Raw genomic sequence first — 24,503 nt, 5'->3', positions numbered from 1 at the left:
AATGTGATAACGTACGGCGGGACTTGAAAAAGGAAGTTCAATAGCCAGTAGCCAATAGCTTCCCTTGTGTCATTCTTGGTCCGTTGGACTAGCATACAGAAGAGTGGAAAGATTTGAAACTTGTTCTATTTCTAGGTCCGTCGGAATTTTCAAAAAAAAAGGTCCGATGAAGCCCACACACGATCAGAATGTCCGACGGAATGGTTCCGTCAGGCCTTTTCTGCCGGAAAGTCCGGTCATGTGTATGCGGCATTAGTGTTAACTACCAGACCTGAGATGGTGGCAAACTTGTTGAGAATGGGTAAGAGATTGGGGTCTAAAACAGGATGTCATCTGCAGAGCTTATGATGGTGGCCTCCAGGTTCTATACCTGTAATAGTTGGTTCTAACCTAATGAGCTGAGCTAGTGGTTCAGTCATATGCAAATAATAGGGGGGAGAGTGGGCAACCTTAGCGAGTGCCTCTTTCGATGTTAAAAGTACTGGGTTTGTATCCTGCGTATTTTATGTATGCTCATATAATGCGGCTATCCATTGCATGAAGTGGGGGCCAAAACCCCATTCCTGGAGGGTGTAGCGCAGATAGGGCCAGGAAACAGAATCAAAGGTAGACATGTGCAGAGCGAAACAAATTGTGTTGTTTCGATTCGTTATTTACATAAATTTGTGTAGTTAAATTTGTTTATTCCCTTTAATTTGTTTTCGGAATTTGTTTAGTTTATTTGTATTCGAATCAATTAGATTTTTCGGAATTCAAATTCGAATCGATTCAAATAGCTTCCAAACCACAACAGTTTTCAAATTCGAAATGTTTTCAAATTTGAAAATTTTTAAATTTGAATAGTTTTCCAATTCAAATAGTTTTTGATTTTCCAAAGAGAATAAAATAGAATAGAAAATAAAAGGCATAGAATAGAAAAAAATAGAATAGAATAGAAAAGAATATAGCAGAAAAATAAAAGAATATAATATAATGGAATATAATAGAAAAGAAATGAATAGAATAGAATAAAAAAGAATAGAATAAAATAGAAAGAATATAACCATCTTCTGAAATTCGAATAGAAAAGAATAAAATAGAAAGGATATATTTCAAAACAATAGAAAAGAATATAAATAATATAACAATTTCCCAAAATTCTAATAGAATCAATTTGAATTTCAATAGAATATAAAAGAATAGATTAGAATAGAATAGAAACTAACAGAATAAAATAGTATAGAGAAAAACAATAGAAAAAAATATAAAGAATATAACCATCTTCCTATTCTAATCTATTCTTTTCTATTTTATTCAGTATCAAATTGATTGTATTTGAATTTTGGGAAATGGTTATATTCTTTCTATTCTATTATTTTTTTAATTCTATTATTTTTCTATTTGTTCTATACTATTCTATTCTTTTCTATCCTATTTTATGCCACAAATTTGGTAGGCACTCCTATACATCTTTGTAATTAGATTATGTTATGTGATTAAATACTGTTTATAATGATGTTTTTGTATTGGTTGCTAATGGTACTTTTTGCAATTTATATAATGTTATAGATGCATGCTTAGTCGCCCTGAAGAAGCAGTTTGTGAAACGCGTCGGCTTCTCTGCATTCTAAGCATCTTTTTCATATCGTGTGCACTAAGTATTTTTCTTGGTCAAATTTCTATCCGACCTCTGAGATTATTGTACTGTTATTTTAACGATACTTCTTTGTAATAAATCTTTATACAATTTTACATTACTTGTGGTCGTGCTTGCCTCAGCCTGACAGTCTAAACAATTTTACTAAAATCCCATTATTCTCCGAGAGAGATTTTCTCTCTCATATCCCTCTTTTTATACGCCTAAAAGGGATGTGAATTTTTGATCTGTCTCTAGAAACCATCCAACATCTTTAATATATTCTACTATTCTATTCTTTTCTATCCTATTTTATTTTATATTCTATTCTATTTTCTATTCTATTCTTTTTTAATCAAATTTGAATTTAGTCTATTTGAAATTCAAATTTCGGAAGATAATTATATTCTTTCTATTCTATTCTGTTGTTTTTTTCTATACTATTTTGTTATCTTATATTCTAATCTAATCTATTTTTTTCTATTCTATTCAAATTCGAATTAATTCTATTTGAATTTTGGGAAATTGTTATATTCTTTCTATTCTATTGTTTCATTCTATTCTTTTCTTTTCTTATATATTCAAATTAAAATGTATTCTATTTGAAATTAGATTTTCAGAAGATGGTTATATTCTTTTTTTTTATTCTATTCTATTTGTTTCTATTCTATTCTATTCTATTCTGTACTTTTATTTTCTATTTTGTTCTGTTATACTCTATTATATTATATTCTTTTAATGTTCTGTTATATTATTTTTTATTCTATTATATTTTTTCTATTCTTTTCCTTTATTGTATAGTCTATTTTCTATTCTATTCTATTCTTTTTTATTCAGATTTGAATTTAGTCTATTCAAAATTCGAATTTCGGAAAATGATTATATTTTATTCTATTCTGTTGTTTTTTTCTATTCTATTTTGTTATTTTCTATTCTATTCAAATTTGAATTAATTCTATTTGAAAAATGGTTATATTCTTTGTATTCTATTTTTAATTCTATTCTTTTCTATTCTATTATAGTCTATTCTATTCTTTTTTTGTATTCTATTCTATTCTTTTCTTATATATTCAAATTCAAATTTATTCTATTTTAAATTTGATTTTCAGAAAATAGTTATATTCTTTCTATTTTCTTCTATTCTTTTTTTATTCTATTCTATTTGTTTCTATTCTATTCCTTTATTTTATATTTTGTTCTGTTATACTCTATTATATTCTATTCTTTTATTTTCTGTTATATTCTTCTTTATTCTATTATATTTTTTTGTATTCTGTTCCTTTATTTTCTATTTTATTATATTCTCTTTGGGAATTGGAAAATTATTTGAATTTGAAAACTATTTGAATTCGAAAAATTTTCAAATTCAAAAACTTTTCGAATTTGAAAACTATTCAAATTCGAAAAATTTTCGAATTCAAAATTTAAACTATTTGAATTAGAACACTATTCAAAATAGATTTTGAAAACTATTCGAATCGATTCAAAATTGAATTTCTCCTGAATTTTTTTTTCGTTATCTTGGATTTGTTTAAATTCAGTACTATTGTAATTCCGACATTCGAATACATCCGAATGTCCCAAAAACAAAAATTCATCCGAATTTGAATTTGGAACGAAACGAACTGCACATGTCTGATCAAAGGCTTTCCTAATATCGAGGGGAAGAAAGCAGGCTGGAATACGACATGTTTTGCTGCATGTGCCAAGAGAACCGCCCGTCGTACATTGTCGCTAGCTTGGCATATGGGTATAAAGATCTCGATGTATAAGACCGCCAATGATTCTGTTTAAATGAGTTGCTAGGATTTTAGCTAGGATTTTGATATCAAGGTTTAGAAGGGAGATTGGGCGATAGTTCACGTAGGAGGTGTCATCTGAATTGGGTTTAGGGATCATGCAGATAATCACTGTTATAGTTTCTTGTCTAAATGAGTGTCCATCAAGGATTACATTGAAGGCCTTGGCTAGAACGAGAGCGAGGAGCTCTGTAAAGGTTCTATAATAAATTGCCAATCATCCGGCCCTGGTCTTTTATTCAGTTTTAAATCCTTAATTGCATTAGAGACTTCCTCTACCATGATGGGGCCCTCACGTTGTTCTCTTTTAGGTTGAGATAGTGTGGGTAGGTTCAATTGGGAGTAAAGGGTGTCAGCTGCAGTAGAGCTAAATTCAGCTTCTGCTGAGTATAAGGAGGCTAAATGGAAGTGAAATTTGTGGGAAGAAATTTTAAAGGCCCATACACACGATCAGACTTTTCAACAACAACGGACCTGTTTTATCAGACAATCCGACTGTTTGTATGCTCCATCGGACAATTGTTGTTGGTTTTTCAACGGACAAATGTTCGCTGTGCACACTCTCAAACTTTTCGACAACAAATGTCCGATGGAGGATAATCCGATCTTGTGTACACAAGTCCATCGGACTAAAGTCCAAAGTACAAACACGCATGCTCAGAACCAATGCTAAACATCAGCCAACAATAGCAGAGGTTGCCAAAAGGGTGACAGTAAAGAGCTGAAAAACCATGTGATTTGGTGAAAGTTGGCTGAAAATGTTCTGCCATGTGTATGCCGAACAAGTTCACGGCCAACGCCCATTCGGACAAAAATCCACGGAAAAGTTCGATGGAAGTCCGATCGTGTGTATTAGGCTTAAGAACACTGCAATGTGTGTGAGGATGGAGAGAATACTACAATTTGGGGAATAATCTGTACTGAATACGCATCTCAACTTTGTCCTCTGTACACTTCCTGTGTTATCTGTCCTGTGCTTGCTGTACACTTCCTGTGTTATCTGTCCTGTGCTTGCTGTACACTTCCTGTGTTATCTGTCCTCTGTACATTTCCTGTGTTATCTGTCCCATGTCCTCTGTACACTTCCTGTGTTATCTGTCCCGTGTCCTCTGTACACTTCCTGTGTTATCTGTCCTGTGTCCTCTGTATACTTCCTGTGTTATTTGTCCCATGTCTTCTGTACACTCCCTGTGTTATCTTTCTCATGTACTCTGTACACTTCCTGTGTTATCTGCTCTCTGTACACTTCCTGTGTTATCTGTCCTCTGTACACTTCCTGTGTTATCTGTCCTGTGTCCTCTGTACATGTCCTGTGTTATCTGCCCTCTGTACACTTCCTGTGTTATCTGTCCTCTGTACACTTCCTGTGTTATCTGTCCTCTGTACACTTCCTGTGTTATTTGTCCTGTATCCTCTGTACACTTCCTGTGTTATTTGTCCTGAGTCCTCTGTACACTTCCTGTGTTATCTGCCCTCAATACTGGAGGTTTACAGAGGACAGATAACACAGGAAGTGTACAGAGGACACAGGACAAATAATACAGGAAATGTACAATCTGTCCTGTCACCTCTGTACATTCCCTGTGTTATCTGTCCCATGTCCTCTGTACACTTCCTGTGTTATCTGTCCTCTGTACACTTCCTGTGTTATCTGTCCTCTATACACTTCCTGTATTATCTGTCCCATATCCTCTGTATATTTCCTGTGTTATCTGTCCCATGTCCTCTGTAGACTTCCTGTATTATCTGTCCCATGTCCTCTGTACACTTCCTGTGTTATCTGTCCTGTGTCCCCTGTATATTTCCTGTGTTATCTGTCCCATATTCTCTGTATATTTCCTGTGTTATCTGTCCCATGTCCTCTAAACACTTCCTGTATTATCTGTCCCATGTCCTCTGTACACTTCCTGTGTTATCTGTCCTGTATCTCCTGTATACTTCCTGTGTTATCTGTCCGGTGTCCCCTGTATACTTCCTGTGTTATCTGTCCTGTGACCCCTGTATACTTCCTGTGTTATCTGTTCCATGTCCTCTGTATATTTCCTCTGTATCTGTCCTGTGTCCTCTGTAGGGGGTGAATCTCACCAGAGGGGACACAGTCAGCAATGAAATCCTGACAGAGGGTCCAACCCTTCCCTGTTCCACCAAAACCTAAAAAACAAATTTTTTCCTTTAGATACCCTTTAAGGTCATCATTGAAAGTCATGGGACATTCATTCGGGGGGACCGGAAATCCTCTGTTTTTTTCAGGACCTTCTGATTGAAGAGCGCAGGTGCCAACAACAGTCCCAAGGTGCGAGCCAACACTGATTGGAGGATATTCCAGCCAATCCGCAGACTCGTCTCTAATAAAGGATCACAAGTGTTCTGTACATGTCATACATAGAATGAACTGGATGTATGAAGATCTTCTGGTTTTAATTTTCTTAATAATAAAAAACCTACAAGGGAAAAGGGAGGCAGGGACAATTTTATTATATATGATATCATATGATGAAGGACCCTCAGAGCTCTGTGTCTTAGCTTAAGATACCGCACGGTACAACTGCAACTTCCTACCCGGCCATGTGATAAGGGTGGAGGCAGTGCTGTGACAAAGGCGGCGTCATTGCTGGGATAAGGGCGGAGTCACTGCTATGATGGAAATTGTGTAAATAACAGGCGCTTTCTTCAGCACAGCTGAGAAGGATGGAATGCTTACAAGTGAAAAGAAGACTACCACCCCACCTACTGGCTGAAAATAAAAATAAAATATTAATCTAGGATGTGTCATATTGATCTGATTGATGAAGGAGCTATATGTATATGTAGAGTGTATATGGATACAAATGTAGATTATTTTTAGTTCTGATCAAAATCAATCAATAAAAAAATCTGTAATTGCTGCTTCACCTGATGGAAAGAAAAACTTGTTGTCCTCTGTCCTGCAGTGTGCAGGCATGCCAGGGGCCCAAACCAAGCAGGAGATGGGAAGGGGGGTCTTCTTTGTCTGAGAAAAAATGGGTCTGTCCAGGAGCGACATATAGAGATTGGTGCAGCCTCCCTATGGGTCATTAAAGCCACCCGTCATATTAAAGAACAAATAGGGAGGACTGGGATGTTGTAAGAGATGGGTATAAGTATGGTCTGGATGTGGCTTCAGCTTTCTGTCCATCTGGATCTACAGAACACATCCACCGAAGGAGGTCTCTGGTTATGTCATTGTATACTCAGATGGGACTTCCTGGCTTTGTGACAAGTTCATCTTTCCATGTCCCCTCCCCTTCTGATCACCCATCTTCCACAGTCCCCTCCCCTACAGTGTATCTATACTTCTCACTCCCCTCCCCTTCAGTGTATCTATACTTCTCACTCCCCTCCCCTGCATTGCACTTATCCTTCTCAGAACCCTCCCCCGCAGAACACCAATCCTTCTCAGCACTCTCCCCTGCAGTGCAGGGGCTTTTACAGAAAGAGATGAAGTTCTCTGCCGAACCTCTGGTTTGGTTATCATTAGATAGAGAAAACACTGACCAAGAGAAGGAGAGGGAACTATGGTGGCAACATGGTGAATAGACCTGGGTATACTCAGCACAGGGATGGTGGGAATCCCTCATAATGGGTACAGCAGGTGTACAGACCCAGGAACTCAGCACAGGGATGATGTGAACCCCTCATAATGGGTACAGCAGGTGTACAGACCCGGGAACTCAGCACAGGGATGGTGGGAACCCCTCATAATGGGTACAGAAGGTGTACAGACCCAGGAACTCAGCATAGGGATGGTGGGAACACCTCATAATGGGCACAGCAGGTGTACAGACCCGGGAACTCAGCACAGGGATGGTGGGAAAACCTCATAATGGGTACAGCAGGTGTACAGACACGTGAACTCAGCACAGGGATGGTGGAAAACTGCCATTCTGCTCCTTGACAGTGAGGTGTGAGGTTGCTGGTTCCTTAGCTCCTATACTTCCAGAGACCAGGGGCTAGAGTTGCTTCTGTGCTCCGGGCAGTGGTGTGTCTTGGCCTAGGCCAACAAAGCCCAGGCCTAGGGCGGCACTTTGAGTAGAGGGGCGGTCCCAGCTCACCTCGGCTGTGCTCGTCCCCACTTGGCTGGGCTCGAGCAGAGGGGCGGTCCCAGCTCACCTCAGCTGTGCTGGGCTCGGCTGTGCTCGGGCAGGGGGGTGGTTCCAGCTCAGCTCACCTCGGCTTTGCTCGGGCGGGTGTTCACGTTGGCTTGGCTAGGCTCGGGGAGTCGGCGGATGGGAGGGTCACAGTGATGGATCTATCATGTAAGTAATGATAAACGGCAAATGTATTAGAAGAATGATGCTGACCACGTCCGCAGCCCCTGACCATGTCCACAGCACCAGACCGTGTCCGCAGCCCCTGACCATGTCCGCAGCACCTGACCAAGTCCGCAGCCCCTGACCGTGTCTGCAGCACCAGACCGTGTCCCCAGCACCTGACCGTGTCCGCAGCCCCTGACCGTGTCCGCAGCACCAGACCGTGTCCTCATCACCTGACTATGTCCGCAGCCCCTGACCGTGTCCGCAGCACCAGACCGTGTCCGCATCACCTGACTGTGTCTGCAGCACCTGACCGTGTCCGCAGCCCCTGACCGTGTCTGCAGCCCCTGACCGTGTCCGCAGCACCAGACCATGTCCGCAGCACCTGACCGTGTCTGCAGCACAAGACCGTGTTCGCAGCACCTGACTGTGTCCGCAGCACTTGACCGTGTCCTTAGCCCCTGACCGTGTCCTTAGCCCCTGACCGTGTCCTTAGCCCCTGACCGTGTCCACAGCCCCTGAACCGTGTCCGCAGCCCCTGACCATGTCTGCAGTCTCTGATCAGTTGAAAGACTTGGAACAAGCTGTGCGGAAGCAAAAAGAACTGGTGAGTTCTCTGAAGGAGAATAGTGGAGCATTTAAAGAGAAATATAGGAATGAGGAATGGTTTAGCCAAATGAGAGGAAAGAGGAAACTGCATGGAAAGTGACCCAATCAGTCAGGAGATGCAGGTACCGAAAGAGTCAGCAGAGAGTGAGAAAGTGGGCCTGGAGGATGAGCCCAGCTATTCAACACCTCAGGCATCTGCTGAGCCCTCAATGGCGGAGCCCTCTGTCCCCCTCCCTCTGCAACAGCAATATGGAACATCTGAGTAGGTGGTTGAGGGAGGTACTGTCATGCTGGAGTTTATCACTGAGCTGGGATCCCCTTTGGGTGCAGCTTCCCCGGATGATGATGAGAAGATGAACACCGTTCCTAGCCCTGTGGAAGAGAGACCTGTGGAGAGAGCAAGATCCACCATGAAGTCTGCAACAACTGGGGGGAAGTCTGATCCCACCGTCAGCCATAACATTGCAGAAGTAACAGCACAGCAAGCAGGTACAGTGTGTGTGCAAGATTGTGGTGTGAACTTTAATGACAATGGGCTTGCTGAGAGTTGTAGTGCTATGGGCAATCAGCCCAGACCCATAGACAATGTTCAACATACAATACCGTCTGATTTACCGCATTTATCGGCGTATAACACGCGCTGGCGTATAACACGCACCCCAAGTTTAGGAGGGAATTTTAAGGAAAAAACTTTAATGAGGGAAGTTTAAGGAAAAAAACTTACATTTAAATACCCATCAATGCAGCCTTATCAGTGTCCATCTGCAGCCTTGTCCAGTGTCTTTGCAGCCTTGTGTCATTGCAGCCTTTGCAGCCCTGTGTCATTGCAGCCTTGTGTCATTGCAGCCTTTGCAGCCTTGTGTCATTGCAGCCTTTGCAGCCTTGTGTCATTGCAGCCTTTGCAGCCTTGTGTCATTGCAGCCTTTGCAGCCCTGTGTCATTGCAGCCTTTACAGCCCTGTGTTATTGCAGCCTTTGCAGCCTTGTGTCATTGCAGGCTTTGCAGCCTTGTGTCATTGCAGCCTTTGCAGCCTTGTGTCATTGCAGCCTTTGCAGCCTTGTGTCATTGCAGCCTTTGCAGCCCTGTGTTATTGCAGCCTTTGCAGCCCTGTGTCATTGCAGCCTTTGCAGCCCTGTGTCATTGCAGCCTTTGCAGCCTTGTGTCATTGCAGCTACAGGTATTTAAAATTGGTGCCGATCATCGGCTGTGTCTGCCCTGTAGTACGCAGGCGCTGAGGAGACTCCGAAAATCTCCGAACAACAACAGCTGATCATGAGCCGGCGCCGACATACACAAAGGCGAGTGTACTCGGCTAGTCTCGGCTTCTCTCGCAGTCCCGCCTAGTCCCGCCCCTATGATGGACATAACACAGGTCCAATGGCGGGACTGGGCATGACTGTGAACGGAGCCGAGACTAGCTAAGACTAGCCGAGTACACTCGGCTTTGTGTATGTCAGTGGCGCTCACTCCGCTCACGATCAGCGGGGATCGGCGTATAACACACACCCACGATTTTCCCCTGATTTTAAGGGGAAAAAAGTGCATGTTATACACCGATAAATACGGTATCTGCTGAAAACAAAGCTTCATCTTGAAAAGAAATTGATGACAGTGTTGGGAATAACTGTCAGCTTCAGTCTGCAGAAGGAGCGCCATGGACAATTCAGTGACTTTGCCTGAACCAGACACAGCGGCTGTTCCTGAGAATAGTGGAGGAGATGTGGGAGCAGTAGTGCTACAACTCTCCAGGAGTCTGCAGTGAACAGGACTGTGCTGGAACCCAGGAAAGAAGATGAGTGTTCAGAGCAGAGGAAGAGGGCGGGTCCTGACTCTTTGTCAGCTGGTTTGATTGTGTCTAAAGACAAGACTGCAATTGGTGTGTCTGTAAGAAAAACATATGCTGGTGGTGCTGCTACAGGATCTGGGAAGGGGGAGAAAGCAGGGAAGGAATATGGAAATGTTTTTTCTTCCTCAATGTTTAAAAGGAGGAATGTTGTGCAGCTTAAATGGGAAGGTGGAGGACTTCCTCCGCATAGGAGGGCAGTGGTACATAAAATTCTGCATATGGGATTTAGGCTCACAGATATCTTTGCCCTGATAAGTCCGGTCGGTTCTTACGAGTATGATTTGTCCTTTATCCGTCCGGAGTCTTTGGACATATTTTGGGAGAAATATGAGCACGTGTGTAGGGGCCTGCCAGACTGGAGAGGACTCATCCCCAAGCTTGTGTCACGCCAGCCACTCATTAAAATGGTGACAATTCCCCACATGGGGTGATGAGGGAGTGAAGGATCACCTCCCATCTCTAGCCGGTTTTGAATTCAATTCTGTTCATTTACATGCCTTTTACCTGTTAATTAACACAGCACGAATTGTTAGAACTACGACCACTTCATACTGTCTAATATATGAAACATGTATATTACTGCTTTGCTCTATGTTTGTATAAAACCCCAATAAATATATTGAAATCAAAATGGTGACAATTCTTGTCCGCAATGAGATTTATCTGTATGGTTATGAAGGTATGGAGATGTCCTGAGCCCCCTAAAGAAGATTTTGGTGGTCTGTGCAGTTAAAATTAAAAGTCATTAACAATGTAGTCCAGCATCTGCCATCCTCAGGCTTCCTGGGGAGGGACAGGCCCACCATCTTCAACCCTGGCCAGCCAAAGCAATGTAACAAGTGTGGAGATAAAGGGCATCTTGCATCCTCCTGTCCGGTGATAAAATGCTCTCTGTGTCAGGTCAAGTCGTTCTGTCTCGCGCCTGCGCACTGGGGATCCTCCACTCATACTCCATCAGGCTGCTCCCCTTCCGTGTCGGCGGCCTCCGTCGACGAGTGACGTCACCACGCCCTTTGACGCGGCAGCGTCGACCGTCGCTCAGGCCGAGGAGCTACAGTGGGCGGACGTCACAGCTTGTCTGCACACAGCTGATGTCTCCTCCGGACATTACGTTCCGGTCTGGTTGACAATCAGCTGTATTGCTGCCATCCTAGCCTACCCCGCCCTACAAATCAATGATTGGCCTGCAAAGCGCCACACCCCACTCTAGATAGAGTACTTAGCACTAGCCTGTCACACACTCTCCTCTGCTACACATCTGAGAGGAGCGAGTTTTCCCTGCAGGATAGGTGTATACTGAAAACCATTAGAGACCAGGTATGTTAATCCTAACTATGTTTGTCACACACATGCTTCAGCTTTCCACACACTTTGCTGTGTGATGACACATACTGTTAAGGCAAAATTTCTTTGCATACAACAATCTCACTAGCTCAATGTCTCCAATATGAGATACATACTTCTCAAAACCCCCCCCTTCCTTGTCTCTGACTCTGTAGATGTGTGTGCAGTCCGCCCAGCAGTGGTGGCTCTTGTGAGCCCTGGCTTGCCGTCTCTGCGGGATCATTATCAAGGCCAGAATCTGCAAATCATCTTACACTCTCCTTTCCGGGTTTTCATCCATCAAACCATATCCAGTACTTGGATTCTTAAACAAATTGATGTAATCCTCTGGACTCTAGGAAGTGGGAGTCCTTCTCTTGGTATACTTGTGTACAGTATATATGCTGAAGAGTCGCATGCTCTGTGAGTACATTTATACATATATGTTTGCTCAGTCTGAGATTTTGTTCTGTCCTCATGCCTTGTTTGTAATTTAACAGTCTCTTATACTTCTAGACATAATGATTTTATACCCTATGTTGGTGCTAAATACATTGACTGATCTACACCTTTATATATATATATCCCTTTTTCTTTTTTCTAGAAAAATATCAAAACTGCTCCCCCGAAACTTCTGAAGAAGGAAATACATTATATAGAGGGAACACAATCTCTCTATATTCCGAAACATGTAGAGTATCATGTGCTGCCGTATTCCCACCCCAGCAGGTCATCCCTGAATTTGCTGGGAGGACATACCAATGCACCTCAGCAGTTTGATTACTATTGTTCATTGTCTCTTCCACTCACGTGATTTTATATCATAGATGTTTTGTATATTTTGTATTCAATAAACTTTTGTTATAAATTTTTAACAACATTTGTGTATTTGACGTTTGCCCCATCCATCCATTTCCCGGTGACACACAGCCCATATTATCCCCCTTGGGGCACATTTTCCTTTTGGTTTCTGTGTCAGGTTGTAGGACATTTTGTAAAGGATTGTAACATAATAAGGTGCAATCTGTGCAATGCGATGGGACATCCTTACAGTCAGTTTCCAGAGCAATGCACAACAAGCCTGAGCTCATGAGAGAATTCTTCCGCCTGGACATGGAGGATGCTCAGAGCTCAGCAGCTGGAGTGCCTGTGATTCCATCTGTGCCAATACACAATAAGTCTGTGTCTTCCCAGTCTGTGATGCCCCAGTCTGTGACAATACCCAGTATGTCTGTGTCTTCCCAGTCTGTGATGCCCCAGTCTGCGGATGTGCCTAGTGTGCCCGTGTCTTCCCAGTCTGTGTGTTTGCCTAGTGTGCCCGTGTCTATTGATTCCGGTTTGTCCAAGCATGGTATGGAGTGGTTGGAGCATAGAAGGAGGAAGCACAAAATATGAAAAAAAAAAAAGGGGTTCAGTTACCTTAAATCCTAAGGTTTTTGCCTTTGGCAAATACAGTCAGGTCCATAAATATTGGGACATCGACACAATTCTAATGTTTTTGGCTCTATACACCACCACAATGGATTTGAAATAAAACTAACAAGATGTGGTTTAACTGCGGACTTTCAGCTTTGATTTGAGGGTATTTACATCCAAATCAGGTGAACGGTGTAGGAATTACAACAGTTTGTACATGTGCCTCCCACTTTTTAAGAGACCAAAAGTAATGGGACAGATTAACAATCATCCATGAAACTTCACTTTTTAATACTTGGTTGCAGCTATGTAAGTTCCGGTTGTGGCCGAGACCGGATGTACCTTACATAGCTGTACCTACGATTTTGAACTGTAAGTTATTACTTGTTTTTATAATAAATAGGATTGAATTACTACACTATGGAGCCCCTCTTCTTTGTTGCATGGCCTTACTGCATCTGATGAGCCTGGATGTCACCCTGATACCGGCATTGCTGTGAATATCTGTGGGAGTCGATCGATTGCTGATGATTCAGTGTATATCGCTACCAAGGCTTGATTTGACCTGTAGGGATCTTCTTATGAGGTGAGAGGCTGGGGCAAATGAGTGGCGCACCACGGATGGTGATATCAATTGGATGAAGTGGACTTCGTTCGGTTGCTCTGCACATGCACTTTTTTCTATATGAACTGTCACTTTGGAGTTTTTTTCCTCTTTTTTTTACTGAACTTTTATTGCACTATAAGCACTTTGGAGGATTTGTTTTGCACTTTATTTCCATGTTTGCACTTTTTAAGACCTCTTTGCAATATGAATGTTTATTACTGCTTATCATGTTGAAGATTGTTTGCACCTGATTATCTAGCACCAGCTTTAGCATGGTTTTGGAAGTGCTATCTATTTTTGTGTGTTTTTATTGTATACTTTCATATTATTTTTTATTACTTTTTATTTCTTAGAGTCAGCGCCACGTACCTTTTTATACACTTACAGCGTGGTTGCGGTCCTTTTTTCTGGTATGGTAACGTGTCGGCAGCTAATTGAGGTAGAGATTGGGAGATGCATGGTCATTGGACATCTCTGTGAGGGAGCAGGACCTGCGCCTGATTAACATCTATGGTTCCCAGACAAAATGGGACAGGAAATGCCTCTTTACAAAGATTAAGCCTTTTCTTTTTATGGCCCAGCAGGTTATCTTTGGAAGTGATTTCAACACCATTACTAGGTCTCAAGACAGGAGAGGTTTCAGAGATAAGCTGGGCTATGACACCTTTTTCTCAATGCAATAGTTAGGGAAGCAGGTCTGGTAGATGCGCACATTAAGTGCTGCCCAGACAGCACGGGGTTCACTTTTCATCAAGGTAATAGTCAGAGTAGGATAGATAAGTTTTTTTTAAAGGGAGACTCTGCTTTTTCAACACCTGTGTGTCGGGCAGTGGAGTTTTATGATCACTGTATTCTTTCTGTGACGCTGAATGCCTCAGACATGTCACCTAGGGGGAGGGGTACCTTGAGATTGAATTCGGCCCTCCTGGAAGACGAGAGAATAAGACAATCCTTTGAGGATTTTTTTCAAGCACAGATAACGATCCTAGACTTTTGCAGCAGCAAGTCAGAATGGTGGGAGCTTGTAAAACAGCGGACTGTTGGGCTTTTCAAGGCCATAGGAAGAAAGAAGCAGTAAGATAAGTGTCATGAACCTTGGAATACTGGATTGTCATGAAGCTTGGAATAGTGGTTGATTCATAATGCTGGGACAAATACTGTTAGGAGATGCTGATGTCAATTCCAGCCACCTGTCTGTCTGTTGCCTGCTAGAATGTGTATTGTAAATAAGTCTACTATGGGATCTAAGAATCATTAGATCCCCATTGTTGTTTGTGTTAATTAACTCTGCTATTGTGTGAAGAAGAGTCTGTGTTGATTTGTGATAATGTTGATTGTGTTTTCTGAGCTACAAGATGGCCAGCCTGGCCTAAAAGTCATGTCTGAGTCATCTAGGCTGTCTAAAGGGATTAGTTAATTAGCCCATGTTAATTAGGTTTCTGGTCACAGGTGTATGTTCAGAGTAATATGAGCAGGAGGTATACACCTCCTCTTTTACTGTATAAAAGAGCCTGTATTTTTCAATAAAAGAGATTCCTGGTTGAACTTACATACAGCCTGCCTGGTGCTTGTTCTGAGCTACACAACTGGATTAGAACGGCACATAGCTGTAGTTCTAGTCCCGGAGCATCGGATGACCGAACCATCAGATGTTGCAATCTGCAGTCTGATTCTATAGCTGCAGAGGAGTGTCGGGAGAGTGGAACCGAGCGAGCAGGGGCTCGTTACATTGGTTGGCAGCGGTGGGATTTGCTCTCCAGTTACTGGGACACTCCAAACCACCACAGTGAATGGCCAGCTATGCAGCCTGCAGGAGAGCCACGCTGGACAAAGAACAAGGCCACCCTGATCAGTGAGCTAGCCAAGATGGATCAGAGGGATGGTGATGCGGGACCCCGGTCAGTTGAAGACTTGTTTCAGCAACGAGTTCGAGAGCAGTTGGCATTATATGGTGCTAACCCATCAGAGACCGCCATACAGAATGCCATTAGAGACATCCAGCTGCAGGATGAGTGACAAGAGAGAGAACTAGAGTGGCAACATGAGCGGAGAATGGCGGAAATACAGCAATCGAAGACAACACCTAAAGATACAGCGCCTTTCCGTAAGTTGCCCTTTCAGGCGTTCAAACTATTTAAGGAAGGAGAGGAGGAAATTGAAGTGTTCCTGCAGGTCTTTGAGAGACTATGCCAGATACATAATGTACTGTCCCAAGATTGGGTTGCCTTACTGGCGAGTAATTTGACTGGCAGAGCAGCCGATGCGTATCTGGCCCTGGAGGACGAGGACGCTAAAGATTATGACCGGGTAAAAGAAGCTCTGCTAGCCCGATTTGCCATTACACCCGAAGCCAGTCAGATTAAGTTTAGAGAATCCCAGAAACAAGCCAACATAACATACGTGGAGTGGGCACATCGTCTGCAGCGGAACCTTAAGGGCTGTTTCCAGGGAAGCCACGCTCATACCATAGAGGACATCACCCAGCTAGTACTCCTAGAACAGTTCTTTAACCACACCCCTCCGGTAGTACGGGAGTGTGAGATAAGCGACCACAGACTGTACAGAAAGCGGCTACTTTGGCTCATGAATATCTGGACTCTCGAAGGTCAGGCGAAAGCGAGCGCTATCCACTATCTCGGCCCAGTTTACCAGCCTCTAACCCAACTTCAGTACCTCAGTGGTCTGCCTCTAGACCCCCAACTCGACCCAACCCTCCTAACGGACCTAAGTGCTATACCTGTAACCAAACCGGTCATCTGCAGCGATATTGTCCTATCCGATCCACGAGGTACCGAGAGACTGCTCATCCATCCAGACCAGTGGCTCATTGCTTCCAGAATGAGCCCAACCATCGAGATGTTCAGGAAGAGTTTGGCAAACTTTTTGAGGCTGATCCCGTCCAAGCTGCTGCCAGAGATAATCGGCAGCACCATAGTCAGGCAGTATGGGTTAATGGGCAGCCGGCCCAGGGACTCCGCGATTCCGGGGCTATGATTACCCTCATCCAGCCTCACATGATTCCCCAGTCGGCCTGGACCGGCCAGACTGTTGCAGTCAGGGTAGCAGGGGGCAAGGTGCTACGTTTATCCACCGCCCAAGTCCTCTTGGATTGGGGCTCAGGGGAGCGACAAGTGCGAGTGGGATTACTACGTGAGTTACCCGCGGAAGTACTTTTGGGGAATGATTTGGGGCATTTGACTTCCTCATATGCCCCAGAGGCCGCCATGGCCGTGATCACCCGATGTCAGAGACAACTTCAAGGCAACTCCTCTCCTATGGGGACCCAGGTAAGACCAAATCCTCCTACATTACCCCGACTTGACAACCCTGTGTCCTGGGATTCTCCCTCCGACATTAGGCAAGAGACTCAGAATGACCCAACATTAGCTGGTTATCGGGACAGGGCGGGCAAGGATCCAGGGGGGTTGAGGAAGACAGAATAGAGTGGGAGGGGGGGTTTCTATATCGTTACACCAAGAGAATGGGTACCAGGAAGCGACAGGGTCCCCACAAACAGCTAGTTGTACCCCAGAAATACAGACGGGAGCTATTGCGGCTGGCTCACGACATCCCCTTGGCTGGACATTTAGGGATAGCTAAGACCCGGAGTCGGTTGTCTCATGCGTTCTTCTGGCCCAGGTTACATGCTGAGGTGCGAGAATACTGCCGGACCTGTGAGACTTGCCAGAAAGTAGGGAAGACAGGGGATCACCCAAAAGCCTCGCTGCAACCCCTGCCGATCATTAGAGAACCCTTTAGCCGCATATCGGTTGATATTATAGGCCCACTGGCCCGCCCCAGTGCCACTGGGAAGAAGTATATTCTTACGGTGGTGGATTACGTCACCCGCTACCCGGAGGCCATTCCCTTATCCAATATCCAGGCTGATACAGTAGCAGATGCCTTACTGCGGGTATTCACTAGGGTAGGGTTTCCCCAGGAGATATTGTCCGATCAGGGTACCCAGTTCACAGCCGAGTTGACGCAGCAGCTCTGGTGTCTCTGTGGGATTAAACCCCTCCAGAGCTCCCCCTACCACCCTCAGACTAACAGGCTGTGTGAGAGATTTACCGGGACCCTGAAGCAGCTGCTTCGGGCCTTCGTGGAGAGTAGGAAGGATTGGGAGAAATATCTTCCCCATCTACTGTTCGCCTATAGAGAGGTACCCCAAGAGTCCTCAGGGTTTTCCCCATTTGAGCTGTTGTATGGGCGAAGGGTTAGGGGGCCCTTAGATTTAGTGAGGGCCCAGTGGGAGGGGGTAGAGGATCCAGAAGGCCTCCCCATCCTTAGTTATGTCTTGGAACTCAGGGAGCGCCTGCGGAAACTTACCGATCTAGTCCATGAGAATATGCAATCGGCCCAGAGTCAGCAGAAGGTTTGGTATGATCGGTCTGCGCGGAATCGCACCTTTTATATCGGACAGAAAGTCCTGGTACTAAAACCCCTGAAGCAAAATAAATTACAGGCCTCCTGGCAGGGCCCCTATCAGGTGGTAAAACAGCTGTGCGATACCACCTACGTGGTTGCCAGCTGTGCAGACACAAACATTAAGAGGACGTTCCACATTAATATGATGAAGGCCTATCATGAGAGGACTGAGGCCGTAGCCGCCATATGCGCTCCTGCCACCGGGGACTCTGAATATCTACCGATGCTGGAGCTTCTCGAAATCAGTAACTGTTCCAGGGGTGTGAAAGATATATGGCTAGGAGATAGATTAGGATCCCAAGAACGAGAACAGGCCAAAGAATTACTCCAGGACCGGCAGGAGATGTTTTCGACACTCCCTGGTAGAGACCCCCAGGCAGAAGCCCCTGAGACAACCAGCCTATAGGATTCCTGGAGCAGTGCAAGAAGGGATGAGAGCGGAGATTAGGGAGATGCTAGAGTTAGGGGTGATCGAACCATCAGCAAGCCCCTGGGCTTTCCCTGTAGTATTAGTCCCAAAACGGGATGGCATGACCCGATTTTGTGTGGACTATATGCGACTGAATGACTGTACTGTGACAGATGCCTACCCTATGCCCCGAGTGGACGAATTGCTGGACAAAATAGCTCAGGGACATTATCTGACGACTATTGACTTATGTAAGGGCTACTGGCAGATTCCCTTGGAAGCGGAAGCAATTTCAAAGTTGGCCTTCATCACCCCGTTCGGCCTTTACCAGTTTCGAGTAATGCCATTCAGGATGAAGAATGCTCCGGCTACCTTCCAGCGGATGATAGATGAACTCCTCGATGGTCTGCAAGATTTTGCATGCGCATATCTTGATGACATCGCAATCTATAGCTAGACATGGGAGGAACATCTTAGACACCTGGGAATAGTGCTAGATAGGATCCGAGCCACTAACCTGACCCTGAAGCCAGACAAATGTAATATCGGGATGTCTGAGGTGCAATATCTGGGACATAGAGTGGGATGTGGGAAGCAGAGGCCAGAACCTGCAAAAATCGAGGCCGTCCTAAACTGGCCAGTTCCCAGAACCAAGACGTTTGTACCCCACTATAGTGACATAGCCAAACCCCTGACGGACCTGACCAAAAAAACTCTCCCTAGACAGGTCCTGTGGTCCCTGAAGTGCGCGACAGCGTTTCATCAGTTAAAAACCTCCCTAACGCAAGCTCCCATACCGGCGGCACCCAATCCTAACAAACGCTTTGTCATTCATACAGATGCCTCCATGTTCGAACTGGGAGCCATACTAAGTCAAGTTGGCGATGACAGGAAAGAGCACCCGGTGGCGTATCTCAGCCGCAAGTTGTTACCCCGTGAAGTTGGATATGCTGCCGTGGAAAAAGAGTGTTTGGCCTTAGTCTGGGCTTTAAAGAAATTGCAGCCCTATGTGTATGGACGCTCTTTTACCATCATGACGGACCACAATCTTTTGATATGGCTTAACCGGGTGGCGGGAGAGAACGGCCGATTACTAAGGTGGAGCCTGGCTTTGCAACCGTACAATTTCACCATACAATATCGGCCAGGGCCTCATAACGGGAATGCGGATGGGTTATCCCAGCAGACGGACCTGGAACTTTAAGATTACTTTTCCAACATCCTCGAGTTGACCCGTTTGGGGTCCCACTGTGGCTGTTGGACTGTTTTCCAGGGGGGAGTATTGTCATGAACCTTGGAATACTGGATTGTCATGAAGCTTGGAATAGTGGTTGATTCATAATGCTGGGACAAATACTGTTAGGAGATGCTGATGTCAATTCCAGCCACCTGTCTGTCTGTTGCCTGCTAGAATGTGTATTGTAAATAAGTCTATTATGGTATCTAAGAGTCATTAGATCCCCATTGTTGTTTGTATTAATTAACTCTGCTATTGTGTGAAGAAGAGTCTGTGTTGATTTGTGATAATGTTGATTGTGTTTTCTGAGCTACAAGATGGCCAGTCTGGCCTAAAGGTCATGTCTGAGTCATCTAGGATGTCTAAAGGGATTAGTTAATTAGCCCATGTTAATTAGGTTTCTGGTCACAGGTGTATGTTCAGAGTAATATGAGCAGGAGGTATACACCTCCTCTTTTACTGTATGAAAGAGCCTGTATTTTTCAATAAAAGAGATTCCTGGTTGAACTTACATACAGCCTGTCTGGTGTTTGTTCTGAGCTACACAGCTGGATTAGAACGGCACATAGCTGTAGTTCTAGTCCCGGAGCATCGGATGATCGAACCATCAGATGTTGCGATCTGCAGTCTGATTCTATAGCCGCAGAGGAGTGTCGGGAGAGTGGAACCGAGCAAGCAGGGGCTCGTTACAATAAGTATATCACCTACCAGCGTTTGCGGAGGAAACTTGACCGCCTTGTTTCGAATGGAGGAGATTCTGGGGTGATCTCTGAGGTGAAGCTCCTTCTTAAGAGACATCAATATGACCGGCACGCCTCTTTGGTTCAGGAGAGGGATTACGGGAAATACCATTCACCTGACCCTTACCAGAACTGTAAACAGAGCGTAGCAGTTAAGATGGTCAATGGCCTGAAGGACAGTACGGGTTCTTTGAAGAAGTCTAGGTCAGAGATCCTGGACGTTATCAGGTCATACTATGCCGATCTCCTGGGAGGAAGGAACCTTGATCGGACAAGGATGTTGGGTTTTTTGGACTCTACACCAGGTCTGGAAAGTAATGTTCCTTTGATGAATTTGACAGATGAAATCACTGCAGATAAGGTAATCCAGGCTATTGATAAACTGGCCATCAAGAAAACGCCAGGACCAGATGGTTTGACAGATGAATTTTATAAATGTTTTAAGACGGTCCTGGCTCCCTACCTTGCAGGGGTTTTTAATGGCTATTTGTATGAGGGTTCTCTCCCTCCCTCCATGAGGCAATCTGCAGTGATACTTCTGTCAAAGGGTAAAGATCCTTCGATGATTGGGAATTGGCGCCCCATTAGTCTTGTTAATGTCAATAGAAAGATACTGGCAAAGATTTTTTTCTGCCGATTATCACCAGTGGCAGGCAGTTTGTTATCCCACCACCAGCACTGCTCAGTCCATGGTAGAAGCACTTTCTCAGCAGTGTTAGCTGTCCGGGAGACCTTGGAGCATTGTAGGGCTGCTGGTTGGGGTACATGTTTGCTGACATTGGATCAGGTTAAGTACTTATGGCTCCTTCTTAGCAAATATGGCCTGGAGGGGGGTTTCATTGATTGGCTAAAGATTTTGTACAAAGGGGCTGAAATCTTTCCTCTGGTTAATGGTTAGGTCGGGCAGCCCTTTGTAGTCAGCTCAGGTGTGTATCAGGGGTGTCTATTGAGTCCTCTGCTATGTGTGTTTGCAATCAATCCCTTCATTAGAAGGCTAGAGAGTGGACCATTGTGTGGAGTACCTTTGGGCATCGCTGGTGAGCCTCTTTTGAAGGTTGTGGCCTATGCTGATGATGTTTCTGTTTTTGTCTCTGGGACTGGGGAGGCGCAGTAGGTGGTCTCAGTGATAAGGCAGTATACAGAGGCATCAGGGTCAAAGGTCAACTAGGACAAGTGTGAAGCTTTCTGGATGGGCGTGGAAGGTGAGAGCTTTGTTCTCTTGGATGACTTCCCGAAGCCCCAACAAAAAATTAGAGTTCTAGGCATTGAATTTGGCCCAGTTGACTATGGTCATGCAAATTGGGTGAACAGGTTGGAGAATGCCGATGCCAAGGTTGCAAGCTGGAAAGGTTGGCGGCTTTCCTTTAGGGAAAAGGTTGATCTGATCAAGACATGCTGATTCCGATTTTTCTGTATGTCAGTTTTGTTTGCGTTTTGCCAGTTTCTCTCTATACCAGGGTCTATAGTTGTTTCTTCCAGCTGTTATGGGGGAACAGAATAAACCTTGTCAAAAGGAATGTGACTTACCTTCCTAAGCAGGAGGGTGGTCTAGGGATGATCAACCCTGTAGTCTTTTTTCTCTCTGATGTTTGTGAAGTACAATCTTGGTAACATGTTGGCAGAGAGACCGCCTGGGTGGGTTGGTATTTTCCAGTCCTGGTTTAGGCCCTTTCTGCAAGACTGGGAAAATGGTGGGCCAGTGAAAAGCCTGAGTGTCAAGCATGATAAGCTCCCGGCTTATGTTGCCCTGTGTTTGAAAATGCTTCGGCAGTGGCAAGTAACAGCAGAAGTCAGATCTCTTCCAATCATGAGCTCTGCTCTTTGCAAGCCACTGGCCTTGAGGGATTGCCCAAGCCTGGTTTTGGGGGTGGGTTTACGATTGATTAATTTGGAGAGAATTCCAATGAAGTTAAGGGATCAGGCTGCTTGCCTTTCATGGAAAACTATATGGGAAGGGCAACTTGAAGTTTCTATCCATGAGTGATCGGGCCTGTGTGGTGTGTGGTGGAGTCCACTTTCTACTTCAGTGCCCTTTTAATATAGAGGTGTACAAGAGGGTGGGGAGGGCTCTGAGTATACCCTTCCTCCCCCATATGAGTTATGCAGAGTGGGTGTATGGGGCATTCCAGACTCGTCGGGATTATGATTTGGAAACACTTTTTTTTAGTTAGTCTAGTAGTCGGTTATTTCATGTGGAGTGCACGGTGTCAGGTATTGGTGATGCAGGGCATTCTGGGTGAGGTTGGGAAGATTCAGAGTCTTGAGAAAGACAGGTGGTGGCAGGAGGCCTGGATAAGGGAGTGGAGGAATATCAGGACTCTGTAGCGGCTGCCTGTTGATCTCGGGGTGTGGGGCTTTCTTTCTGTCCTTGCTTCACTCCCCTAGATTTTCAGATCAAATATATTTTTGATAAAAGGCTACATGCATGGTGACGGTGATGTTCCTCAGTCTGGCTCTCTCGTAGGAATTATGTTGTGTGCAATTTGGTTTGCACCGTTTATTTTGTTCTTGCTCTTTCTGTTTTGTATAGTCATATTCAATTATTTTGTAAATATGTTTTATTTATTTATTATGGTTTTATTGTATATAAGTTGTTGTTTGTAAGATTTTTCAATAAACAAAATTAACCCCTCATAACTCAGCACAGGGATAGTGGGAGCCCCTCATAATGGGCACAGCAGGTGTACAGATCTAGGAACTCAGCACAGGGATGGTGGGAACCTCTGATAATGGGCACAGCAGGTGTACAGATCTGGGAACTTAGCGCAGGGATGGTGGGAACCCTTTATAATGGGCACAGCAGGTGTACAGACCTGGGTACTCAGCACAAGGATAGTGGGAATCCTTTATAATGGACACAGCAGGTATACAGACCCGGGAACTCAGTGCAGGGATGGTGGGAATCCCTCATAATTGGCACAGCAGGTGTACAGACTTGGGAACTCAACACAGGGATGGTGGGAACCCCTTATAATGAACACAGCAGGTGTACAGATTCAGGAATTTAGAACAGGGATTGTGGGAACCCCTTATAGTGGGCACAGCAGATATACAGACCCGGGAACTCAGCACAGGGATGGTTGGAACCCCTCACAATGGGCACAGCAGGTGTACAGACTGGGAACGCAACACAGGGATGGTGGTAGCACCTCATAATGGGCACAGCAGGTGTACAGACCCGAGAACTCAGCACAGGGATGGTGGGAACCCCATATAATAGGCACAACAGGTATACAGACCCAGATACTCAGCGCAGGGATGGTGGGAACCTCTCATAATGGGCACAGCAGGTGTACAGACCCGGGAACTCAGCACAGGGATGGTGGGAACCCTGTATAATGGGCACAACAGGTATACAGACCCGGATACTCAGCGCAGGGATGGTGGGAACCCCTCATAATGGACCGAGCAGGTTTACAGACCCAAGAACTCAGCACAGGGATGGTGGGAACACCTTATAATGAGCACAGCAGGTGTACAGACCCAGGAACTCAGCACAGGGATGGTTGGAACTCCTTATAATGCACACAGCAGGTTTACAGACCCGGGAACTCAGCACAGGGATGTGGGAACCCCTCATAATGGACACAGCAGGTGTAAAGACCCAGGACCTGAGCACAGGGATGGTGGAAACCTCTCATAATGAACACAGCAGATATACAAACCTGTGAGGGGTTACCACCATCCCTGTACTGAGTTCCCACATCTGTACACCTGATGTGCCCATTATGAGGGGTTCCCACCATCCCTGTGCTGAGTTCCTGGGTCTGTACACCTGCTGTGCCCATTATGAGGAGTTCCCACCATCCCTGTGCTGAGTTCCTGGGTCTGTACACCTGCAATGCCCATCATGAGGGGTTTCCACCACCCCTGTGCTTCTAAGCCCTATAATAAATATCTCCTGCTGACATGAGTGACACTAGTAGTATGGTGTAGTATTAGTTGTAGATGATCCAATCATTGTGCATCCTTGTGAGATTCCTCTCCTCCATGCAGCTTGTGTAGCACACTCCATGTAGACCTGTCTCTCCCATCTGATTTAGTCCTATTCTCCGGTGGATTTTCAGGGTGATGTGGTGACATCCATTAGTGGTTCATCCATCATGTATAGTCCCAGCTATTGGGTGTCATGATGATTGGCCCCAGCTGGGTAAATTAGTGGTTAATGGGAGAGCTATAAAGAGCAGCTCTCTCTCCTCCTCT

Source organism: Aquarana catesbeiana, linkage group LG02 (genome assembly GCF_042186555.1).
Source record: "Aquarana catesbeiana isolate 2022-GZ linkage group LG02, ASM4218655v1, whole genome shotgun sequence".
NCBI lineage: Eukaryota > Metazoa > Chordata > Amphibia > Anura > Ranidae > Aquarana > Aquarana catesbeiana.
Note: the sequence above shows the minus strand (reverse complement) of the source record.